The following is a 12,615-nucleotide window of genomic DNA, read 5'->3' as shown; positions in this document are numbered from 1 at the left end:
AACAAACAAGCAAATAAAACAAAACCTGGGTATTTCTTTGGGACTCTCCTTAAAATAGTGGTGGTCTGAGAAGAGGCTGCTTTTGCTGATCATACTCACTGGATCCTGATTTTTGTGAATTGTTATTGCTATGGAAAACTCAAGACCAGACTAAATGAATTGAAAACTGATTCCTGCAACAAGAGAATCATCTCAGGAGTGAAACATCCATCCATAAGACACTTTAAAACCTCCATGTCTTTGCTTCTTTGCAGTAGAACACTTTTAAAGTTATTTCCTTTTGTTCTATGCCTGCCTTCAAATGGCATATTGTTTCCTTTTGCAAAACTCTCAACCAGAAGTTTACAGACAAGTTTTATATGATTAAAGGACACACTCAAAAAAGTCAGGGACAGAGTTTCCTTCCAGCCTTGGATTCTTTTCTTGTACAGTACAAAGGAATGCAATAGTTAACTTGAACTTTGTCATTTCTCTATGTTAAATTCCTCTCCTGGGATCAGTTTCCACATCCAGTAGCAGTTTCTTCCACTTACTTCCAGTAACAATTTATGGTGCTGCTCCAGAAAAAAATGAATGTTTTCTGGCTTCATTGAAATAGCACAAAGACACTTTTGGACATGAGGTAACACGTGTTTCAGAGACCACTTAGTAAAGACAAATGCAATTTAAATTGCTTATAAATACATTATCCATGAGAATATTTTGTTCAAACTTCTCATGTGCTCTGTAAATTAAGGTGAATTTTAAATGGTAAGAAGGTTCTCAGATAATTTTTTGTGAGTCTCTATGCTGTGCATTAATTTCCCAACTGTACATGAGTTAACCGTAAAAGAAACAATAGCAATTATAGGAGAAAAAGTTCTGTGTTTATGTATAAGTGTTCAATACAATATACAAGACTCTACAAATAAAAAATTGAAACAATAAAGCCAAGTCCCATATGTAGATTTATGGGAGTGATATAGAGAAAGCATTACCCCTAAGTGGAACATGAAGCATGAGGCCACTCCGTTTCTAAATCACGCTTGCTAATCATGTAAATGTGCAAAAAGGAGAATGGAAGAATGATTCTTTTTCCAATGCAAGACACATATGGGAGAACAGACTTAACTGGAAAAAAAGAGTCTATCTTGAGGGAACAGGAATTATACTAGCAATGAACCTGGTGGCTAAGATCACATTTCTTGTTCTTTCCTTTTCTTATATTCCTTTTTATTGTTGTTGTTTTTCGTGGCACTTGGAATATGGGACAGGGCGCTGTCCCTCTGAAACGCAGCTCAAGGCTAGTGCTCTTCCACTTGAGCTGCAGTGCCGCTTCCAGTTTTCTGGTAATTATTGGAGAAAAAGAGTCTCCAGGACTTTCCTACCCGTGCTGACTTTAAAACCCAATCCTCAGATCTCACAAAAACTTGGTTTATGATCACATTGCTAACAGTGTACACCCAGGATATGTAATGTATATGTTCATCTAACTTTATATGAATTCTTGAGTTAAAAATCTGGGCTACAGTTAGACTTTACACTCACAAAAGTGTTTGAAGTTTAAAAGTTGATACTCCTAGAAAAATAAAACCTAAGAATGTAAAGGAGTCTGGGAGGTTCAATTTGCATTTAGCTTGGACAGTATAGGCTTTGAAACACTACCTATAATTAACCAGCCAAAGCTGGGATACCAGTCACGAGCAAGATTGCTGAATTACAGCTTTAAGTTTTTGCATACATACATACATACAAACATACACATACACACAGAGGCACTTATAGGTGCACACAAAAATACATAAATGAAACAACTCTCAGAATATGTAGAAAAGTTAGAAAACAATAGAAAATTGGTCCTTAGTAAGACTAGAATCAAGTGATAATTTTTAATATTAGAAAGCCCTCAAGTGAACTTTCCCCCAGAAGTTGAGAATATTACATAGGTTGGGACCAGAGATAGTAAGAGAGTCAAGCAATCATTCTTAACGGGATAGGATACATAGTGGAATGAATCAGGGAAGCCTGCAGGTGCATCCAAAAATGTTCATATCCTGTGTCAAATGTTAAAACACCTTTGAAAATAGTACATAAACAGTCTGAGCAGTCAGTCTAGTGGATTAAATCATAGGAGAAGTTCAGAATTTCTAGTCTGTTTCTAGATTAAATAAACAAACTATGGCAGGGCAATGTGATACAAGCCTGGAATTCTAGCACTCAGACAAGAGATAAGAGAGTGGAATTACATAATGATACCTTCCCTGGACCAGATAGAATAATTTTGTCTCAGTAAAACTAATCAAACAACAAGAAAGGAATACACAGTTGGAAGTTTGGCCTAATTTTGTCATTATGTTTTGAGAAGTCAAGTTTCCTATTGAATGCACCTCATATATATCCTCACTTGTGTTTTAAATGCTCTCATCATTACAGAACATTCGTAGATGCAAAAGAGCTCATGTTTCCCATCCCACATTCTGTTGGATTCCAAATAAATGTTGAAGGATTACAAAAGCTTAAGACTGGAGAAATAGCAAAGTTCGTCTAATGTAGGATTTTGTAGACCTTGTTAAATTAGAATTTAGATTTAAAATATAGTTTTTGGATTTGTTTGTAATTTCATATTCTATAGGATACTACAAAATTCTTTCAAAGTAGAGGGATTAATTGAAAAATTCACAAATAATTCTGGCATTCTATTTGCCTAGATATTCTTTCACGACAGTTATAATTAGAACATAGTTAATAGATAATTTGCAGAGTTCATGTATACCATGTTAATATGAATAATCTAGACAGAGTTGCCAAAAATGGATGACATTAATTTATACATTTAGAAAAACCAATTTTTCAAGGTTTGGTTTAATATGGTATGAAGAGAGTAATTGTGTGACATCTTCTTTCTTCTACGTATATGTACCACAGGAAGCCATTTCCTTATTTACGTGCCTCTGTATACATAGAGAAAAATGCTAGGTTTGGGGTTTTTTTCAGTTTTTTTTTTATTGATTCATCGTAGAACTTGAACTCTTGGCATGGACAGGGTCTCTGATCCTGTTTATGCTCAAGGCTCAAGCCCTACCACTTCAACCTCAGTGCCACTTGAGTCTGGATTTTGCAGAGAAGTTTTTTGGAGATAAGATTCTAAGAAACCTTCATGCCTGGGTGGGCTTTGAATCATAATTTTCCTATCTTAGCATACTGAATATCTATGATATTTAAAAAAGTCTAAATATAAATAATATTTGCAAGTGTTCTGATCTCAAGATTACCAGTGGAGGAAAAATGATGCAGCTCAGTTTATTGTGGTGTTCTTTTCAGAATAAGGAGGGTGTCACATTAGCAGAGGTGTAGTATTTTTTCAAAATAGAGATAAGGTATTCATAATGTGAATTAAGGAATTTTAAGGTGTCCCTTATAAGTTGGAAACTGTTGGGCTAGGATGACTTTATGGCATAAATCTTGGGATTGATGGTCATAGACATAATAGCTTACTCTTATAAACAATTGCTTACTCTTGAAGAATTAATTATTACACATGCTTCACAGTTTTATCCTCTACAAGAATGTGGCTATTTTTCTGTTTACTTCTCAATCTGGACACCCCATTGGAAACTGCATCTATTGCAGAATTAATTAACATGCAAACAGGTACTGTTTTGAATCTCTTAGGAATGTTGAGAATTTAAAAATGAGTAGTTGTTAGTCATAGGAATTTTGAAGAACACATATATTCTGTCCTCTTTAAAAACTTACTTACTTTTAAAATTATGGGTTTCCATAGTATTAAACTGGGTCCCGTCGTGGGGCCTGAACTCTGGGCCTGGACGCTGTCCCTCAGCTCTTCAGCTCAAGGCTAGCGCTCTACCACTTGAGCTTCTGGCTTTTTTCTTTTTGCTTATGTGGTGCTGAGAAATCGAACCCAGGGCCTCAGGCATGCAAGGCAAGCGCTCTACCACTGAGCCATCTTCCCAGACCCTGTTTTCTGTTTTAGAATGAGAAAGTACTAAATTTATTCTTTTTTGAAAAATTTGGCAAGTATATTGTGAAAATAGTGTCTAGTTGGATAACATTCAAGTTGATGAACCTCTGATAAATAAGGGGTAATTAACTCAAATTAGAAGCCAAATATTATTGATTTTTAAAATGTTACTACATAAAGAATAATATTTACTGTGTCAATACAGTAAAATTACATTTTACACAGCTTATTTTTTCAATTTTATTACCAAATTGATGTACAGTGACTTTACACTAATTGTAAGGTAGTGAATAAAAGTCATTTCAAACTTGTTATCCCTCCCTCATTTTTCTCACAGTTGTCCTTCACCCCTTCACCCCTCACAAGTTGTAAAGTACATTTCCAACATATTGTCTTGTGAGTATTGCTATTGCATTGGTTTGCCTTTTGTCCTTTGTCTCACCATTGTCTCACCATACAGCAGGGATAAACCATAGGGGAAAACCCCAAAGAAAACAGAAATCACATAGTTCATCAAAAACAACAACCACAAATGAAAAAGAAATCTGGTTCCATATCTTGGAATTCATTTTGCTTAGCATCAGCTAATATGGTTACATATATGCATAACAAAGCCACTGGAAAATAATAGCTGCATGGATACTATATCATGAAAACAACATGTTAACATTTTGATGGTAAAGGTGGAATTAGGATTGGTGTATTTGCGGTTCTGATAAATGATTTTCAACAGATTTAAATTTATGACAGGTAAAATTGAATAGTTCAAAATTTTTAATAACTTAGCCTATTAAGAAAATTTAAAATTGCCTGGAAGAATAGGCTCTCATGCAAAGAAATCCAAGGAGACTTAGTAGAGAGGGAGCAATATGGATGAAGATGGCTCTTTTTCAAACTAAACAAACAAACCTCAGAAACCTTGCTGTAAATCCTGTAGGTTCCCTTGGAATTGTCCTTACCCAGGAACTATATTCTCACTGTTTGAAAGAAGGTTGTATTGGAATTTAAATTAAAAGTTCTTTAAGGGCTGGGATGTAGCTCAGTGGCAAAGCGCTTGCCTAGCAAGTGCAACGTCCTGGGTTCGATCCCCAGTACCAAAAAAGAAAAGACAAAAAAAATACAGTTAAAAAAAACCCAAACAAAAAAAAAGTTCTTTAAAAAATAAGGCATCAAAATTTGTGAATGTACCTTCAATTACCAAATACTAATTCTCTGAAAAAGATAATTTGAGTCAAAATATTTAGGGAGAAAGTGCCCTCCACAATGAAAGAAGGTGTCACTTTCCACAATGTCTTTGGACGTGAAGCAGTGAAACACAGAAAAAAATTTGATTGGATACTTCAAACCAATGATTTCACATTTCTAAGTGGCTCACAAAAAATAATATTCTTATTAATATGAGGTAGTCTAGACTTCTTTTATTACATATGCCAAAAAGTTCAGAAAAGAATTGAGCAAATGGAAAAATTAATAATAAAATTATTCTTAGAAGCCTTAGCTAAGCGTATTGACTTCAGCAGTGAAGGGAGGCCAAAACTTTTTGATGTAAATTGTGTTAGTATTTTTACTCCCTAAAGTGATTTTACAGAGCCCATTTGGCTCACTACAATGCAGAACTGATTGAATGAAGACATGAAAATACATTCCACATCCAAATGAGGCAACTTGAAGAGTTTTAAAAGAGAAATAATGAAGATGTAGCAGTGGTGGAGCCCGTATGGTCCTTCAGCTTCACTAGACTGGAAGCCAAGAAGCTGTGATTAATTGGAACTCTGGCAAGAGCTAAGAGTAGGACATAGAAGTAGGACATAGAAGCATTTTCCTTTTGTAACAGACACTTTCTTCCAAGGTATGGGTGATTTAACTCTATTCTCCTCCATACATCTTGGTGAACAAATGCAAGACCAAGAGAAAAATAACCTATTAAAATAATTTTGCATAGAATAACTTCACTGTTCCTGATATGGTATCGAAGGAGAATCTTAAGAGAGAAGATTAAAAAGTGCAGTATTTTTTGGTTTCCTCTAAGCATCTTCTTAGCAAAAATATATCTTTGATGTTAGACAATTCTGATTGAACCAACAAGTGATGGAGTACTTATTTTTGTGGGCACTTTAGACACAAGAAGTCTTTCAAGGTAAAAGAAAAAAAAATATAGCCAAATATTTGTGATCACAGCATCTTGGACTGTTTTCTGCAGACAAAGTTTTACATTAGATTTCTCCTTATTAACATAGATGTTGTTTCATGGCAACCAAATACAAGAGGGAAGTTTTATGGACTCGCTTGGCCAATTAAACAGCATGAAAGAAGAAAATGGCAAATAATATTTAATGAAATTACTTTGACCAATCACTTTGCCAGAAGAAAGAAGGAAAAATATAATTCAAAATCAATTGTCTTAAAAGTATGAAGGAAGAGTATTGAAGAGAGATTAGAGAAAATATAGAGGATCGTTTTCTCTCCAGTGGAGTAATGCGTTCTTGATCTTGTTTCTTCCATTCTACCTCACAAGCTACCAAGTGTTTCTCAGGACTGGATTATCCAGTTCAGACAGAAATCTCTTAGAAGTAAGATACTGTATGCAGCAGGTGATTTATAACCTTAGACAATCTATTTAATTCTGTTGAAAATTCTCCCCTATCCCAAACTTCCCTCTTTGAACAGCTTTGTTTGCTTTTCCCAAGACTGCCTTTCATTAACTGATTAAAATTTTGAGTGGTCATATTCATACTCTCTAGAGATTGCTGTTTGGTTGTGATTTTTGTGTGTTTTTGTTTCTAGATGTGTTTTTAACTGAATTTTAAAAGTTTGTGCAATTGTGTTACAATTAAATATATCCATCTAATTGTCCAATGCTCCTAGATCAGAGTCACTCCTTCTATCATTCTCAACCAACCCTTTCTCCAAGATTTATTTCCAATTTACCACTTCCTTCATCATATGTGTACATTCAGGATTCTAGCTGTATTTGCTCCTTGTTCATTTTTCATTCATTCTATGTCTTTACTATAATTCCTCTTTGGTTTCAACTTCTGATAGTCATTCTGTTAAACTGTCTATTAATACTTTGAAAGGTTTATATACATTCCATGGAGTTTCAATCCTGCATATTCTTGAAATGATGTCAGATTATATCTCCATAATTGATTCATCTGCAGCAACAATTTGCAAGACTGGAGACGGGAAGCACCTAAACATGATTTTTTCTCAACCGTTTGAAAGATTAATCTTTAGTCAAAAAGAAAGTTAAAAAATGGCTTAGAATGTATTTCTAACTATGCATTTTTATAAATGGCTTTGTAAAATCGTGTGATTCTTTTATTTTACATGGAATAATATTTTCTACTACCTATAAGTTTTGGAAAAAGAAGAACATTATAATTTATTCCTAGATAGGAATATGATAGAAATAGAAGACATATTATGTTTGTCATATCTCTGATTAGTACCCATATTCAAGACTTAAAGTCATATTTCTTACTATATTAGACAGAGGGAAAACATAAAATAACATATGATGAGGCAACTATTTGTGATTGTTTAAAATGTACCTTATAAAATGATGAAATTTATTAGCTAAGGTTTGGGTTTGAAATTTAGGAGGCTGACATATTAAACACATTTCTGAAAGGCCCATACTGAAAACCACAAATTGTGGGTGGTACTATTTCTACACTTTATTGAATGGTTGAACATGTTTGGCATTAGTGCTGTGTAAATAATTCAACTCTATTGTAACTTGCTCCCTACACTTGAAAAACTTGTAATGTCACTAAGTATCATTAACTTGTCAAATGTTATTTTGGCGAAAGTGATTTTTTTAAATTTAATTTTATTTTATTTGTGAACATACTGTACAGAGGGGTTACAATTACATGGGCAGGATAATGCGTACATTTCTTACCAAGCATTGCAGCCTCCTCCTTTGGTTTACCCTTCACATCCCTTCCCAGCCTCCCCCCTCCCCCCCAATCCCAATCCTTCTCCTTTCCCCCCCTCACCCCCCCCCGCACGGATTTTTTAAACCTCGTTGTGGACATGACAACTTGTACTTCTCATTGTTGCAAGAGGTCCACCTGTATCCTTAAACACTGGTTTTTCCCCATCTCCTCCACAAGTTATACTGACACCAAATATAGTGAAAGCAGGGATTATACTGTGGGGGAGGGACATACAAAGCAACAAAGAGATAATCTTATAAATGCGTTAGAAACACATGCATGAAAGAAAAAAACATTAAAATACATATCTAAGGGTTCATTTTACTGACCTCACATTATCTGACCTTTTCCGCTTGAGTCATACATATACTAGACATTGCAAATAAGGGAAACAATGAGACCTATGTTTCTTTTGGCCTGGCTTCCTTCACTTAATATAATTTTTTCCAAGTTTTTCCATTTCCTAACAAATGGGGCAATGTCATTCTTTCTGATGGAGGCATAGAATTCCATTGTGTATATATACCACATTTTCTTGATCCATTCATCTACTGAGGGACATCTGGGTCGGTTCCATATCTTAGCTATGGAAATAATGCTGCAATCAACATAGTTGTGCTGGTAGCTTTAGTGTGGTCTTGTTTGTAAAAATTTGGGTAAATGCCCAAAAGTGGGATTGCTGGGTCATAGGGGAGATCTATGTGAAGTCTTTTAAGGAACCTCCATACTGCTTTCCAAAGTGGTTAAACAAGTTTACATTCCCACGAACAATGAAGTAAGGGCGAAAGTGATTTTTTAAAGTTTATTTAAATGTAGATTATCATTGGTTTGAGAGTGACATTTTTATACCACAGAACCATGTTGTACTGAAGTCCCAGTGTTTTGAAGCACTCCTTAGTGCTTCAAATGTTTTTCTGAATTACATTTGACCTCTAAGTCAAGTTTTCAGGCTTTGGTAGACCAATTATAGATCTATCCTTCTAGGTACTATTTTTTGGCCCACTTATGTTGGAATAAAATCTTTCGTTAATCATAGGTGAGGGGTATTAAAAATAATCTTATGACAATTTGTGAACTTGTTCACTCATATGGGCTGGTCATCTGTAAGTTGAATGTTTGAATTACAGTACTTTCTCTCAAATTTTGTGATCTCATCCTTCATTTTAAGTTGCCTTGCATTTCACAATTGCTTACTGCTAATTCCTGCATCTCAAGGAATTGGGGCCCTGAAATATAGGAAATGCGAAATTGAGATGGGTCTTCAATTACTTTGTGTTGATATATTGCATGGGCCTTGGTGAAAAGTCTTGCCCCTGTTATCTGATGATGCAGGTAAATGGGCCTTGAGATCCTAGGACCCATGGGTACTGCAGAAGAATAATATTTTTTAGACATCTTAGCAAAATTTGGGCATAATCAGTAAGAATGCTTCAGAAATATGGACAAAAGCAGTTTGGGACAAGCAAGTTAAAACAATAAACAGAGCAGCAGAGTAAAATCCATTACAGATTAGAGGAAAACATTGTTTTTTTTATCATGTGGATTCAGAAGACCAAGAAGAGTTATAATGTATCACAAGTTTATACTAAAAAGATTGCATTGATACGTTTTCTAGTCTAATACATATTTGAAACCTAAATATTTATATTCCAATTCTGTTTATTGGAGTAAATAAATATCAATTTATTTGTCAAATTATCAACTAATTCTAGTAAGTTTCATTGTGTGAAATATAAAATCAGCACATATAACTATATATAATATGATTAAAAGACACACGTTTTGTATTGTTCTGTTGTAGTTACTGTATCAAAGGCAACTCTGTTTTAAAGTATGATTCCATTATCTCTACTTCAGTGTTTGATAGAGTTAGATCTAAAGCTTTATCATTTGTAGATTTACAGCATGGTGGCAAGAGGAAACACTGTGATTAAAACATTATCAATTTAATGCCTAATAATGAGGAGAAACATATGCACTTCTCCTGCAACTATGAAAATATTTGGTGATAAAAAGGCAGTAGTGTAAGTTCCTGCCAGGAACTTACAGACAGGCCAGGACATTAAGTAATCATGCGTACGAACAATTTTTTCACTTCTTGGCTTTAGCTACTTTTAAATGGAAGGTATAATAAACAATTATATTTTGATAAAATACCTTCTCGTCTGAACAGTTCTGTTTGAACTGTTCATCTCTCTATGATCCCTTGTAACCAAGATTAGTTTTGTTCTAGTAAGAAAATCTTTGCTGTCAGGGTAAGGTATTCTGGTTGTTCTGTTCCCACATGGAAGAAGGGTAAAGGCTCAGGTAGACATTTGTTCCAGTAACACCTCATTTGGGAAAATGTCAGCTGAAGAAGTTTAGAAGTAGCTCTTAAGCAACGCTTAGTTTGAATCCATTAGGTCCACAAAGCTGGATAAATAAATACTTGAAAAAGCCATCACCTTTGGACCTAATTATAAGTAATAGAGAGTATGATCAAATTCCAAATAAAAAGACTTAAGATATTCATTGGCAAAAAACAGTTTGCAAATGTGAGCAATCGACTGATCAATATAATTTTTTCCAATATTCACAGAATTTTAGGGAAATAAGATCGATAGCATTGTTAGGAACAATAAGGTTTCCTTGTTACAAGTAGGCACCCATAGATATAAGCCTGTATAAGGATTGCAGCATTAACTATTAAATTTAGAGGATACTACATGCTTCAGCAGCACGTATACTCAAACTACAATACAGAGATTAACATGGCACTTGCACAAGGATAATATGAAAATTTGAGAAGTATTCCATATTTTTCATTCTTCAGATGCAAGAAATGAAAAAAAGTGATTAAAAAGTTGATTACAAAATTACAAGTTTAACAATAAACGTAATTCATATAATTAAAATTAGTTTGACATCAGTGTATTAAATCACCTCAGAAAGGCGTTTACATAGCATAAACTTTACAAAACTTTTCAGATTAGACAACATTGTCATTTTATCCCAAAGAAAAATAATATTAAGACCTAGAAAAAAAGGAATCAAACTGTTTCTATATGGAATACAATCGGAAAGGACACATTAATGAACTTATATATTATAAAATAATATAGAATTCAATGTATATCTAGGAAAAAATAAATTATGAACATTATGCAAACATAGAATATAGAATATTTTAAAATATACTTTTTCAGACAAGCACCAGAAATATTTTAGTTTCTGTACTACTCATTTCAACAGGTAAATTAAAATTATTTCTTATTAAAAAATCACAAACTCTGAAGAAATTATTATACATGTTTACAAAATCTATTGAATACATTTTTCCATCCAAGGCAGGCAATTCACTTGGAAGAATTCCGCAGAATCCATGAATTTTTACAGTAAAATATTGGTGCTGCCGGGCACTGGTGGTTCATGCCTATAATCCTAGCTAAACAGGAGACTGAGATCTGAGGATCATGGTTCAAAGCCAGCCTGGGAAGGAAAGTCTGTGGTACTCTTATCTCAAATAAACCACTAGAAAACTGGAAGTGGAGCTGTGTCTCAAGTGGTAGAGGGCTCACCTTGAGCTGAAGATCACAGGGATAACTCTAGGCCCAGAGTTCAAGCCCCATGACCGACCAAAAAGAAAGATATTGCTCTTATTTGGATTGTGAAAATATTTTGTAGGGACAGAAAAGATGAACTTGCATTTTTGAAATTTAAGAAACTTAACCCGACCATTAGGACTTCGGTGAACAATTTGTACAGCATTTTACAACTTCCTAGAGGTAGTGATACATACTTATGCTTTTGGCAATGTCACATAGAGTTTCTTCTATGTTGTTCTTCAGGCCTGGATTTATATAATGGTTCAACAGAAGGCGATCCAGCGTATCTTTGCTATCTCAATTCTCAACAGCAAGATATAAGGGTGTCAAGAGTCCTTTAGTTTGGGGAAGTGTTACTGTGGCTCAAGCGGTAGAGCACTCCCCTTGAGCTGAAGAGCACAGGGACAGCACCCAAGCCCAGAGCTCAAGCCCCATGACCCACCAAAAAAAAAAATCACAACAACAACAAAAATCAAACAAACAAAAATATTTGGGCTGGGAAAGTGGCTCAGTGGTAGAGCGCTGGCCTTGCATACATGAGGCCCAAGGTTCGATTCTTCAACACCACATAAGCAGAAAAAAAAGCGGTAAGTGGTGCTGTGGCTCAAGTGGTAGAGTGCTAGCCTTGAGCTGAAGAGATGAGGGACAGCACCCAGGCCCAGAGTTCAGGCCCCACAACCAGACCAAAAAAAATTTAAAAAAAAAGTCCGTTAGTTTGGCCATTGGTATCTGTATCATGATGAAGTAAGAAAGAAGCGACTCTGGTATTATTCCACGTGTATGCACTGTTCAGGGGTGTCCAGTCATCTACAGTTATTGCATGTGCCGCTTGAGAAACCAACTGACTGACAATGTCTAAGTGTCCACCGTAGGCTTCTTGAAGAGGGATATACTGATCATCATCCCTACTATTCACATAAGTGGCCTTTTGAAAAAGAAGTCTCCGCACTGTAGTAAGCTGAATATTTTCGACAGCCCATTGAAGAAATATGGTTGGATCCTTCTCCAATTTTTTTTCTTGCAATTGATACCATTCCTTACTTTTTCATCTTGTTCCCCATATTCCTAAGAATTGCCTAACCAGAGACTTTGAGTGCCAGTGGGAATGAGGTGTCCATGTATTTCC

The 12,615-nt window shown here is 34.9% G+C and overlaps 1 pseudogene; it reads left to right on the top strand.

The window, feature by feature from the left end:
* Positions 1–10,610: 10,610 nt before the first annotated feature.
* Positions 10,611–10,707, top strand: LOC138826305 (U6 spliceosomal RNA; annotated as a pseudogene).
* Positions 10,708–12,615: the final 1,908 nt, after the last annotated feature.

This window comes from Dipodomys merriami, unplaced genomic scaffold (genome assembly GCF_024711535.1).
Source record: "Dipodomys merriami isolate MVZ:Mamm:240054 unplaced genomic scaffold, mDipMer1.0.p SCAF_141, whole genome shotgun sequence".
NCBI classification, from domain to species: Eukaryota; Metazoa; Chordata; class Mammalia; order Rodentia; family Heteromyidae; genus Dipodomys; species Dipodomys merriami.
The sequence above is the reverse complement of the archived record's forward strand: the minus strand, read 5'-3'. Positions and strand labels throughout refer to the sequence as shown.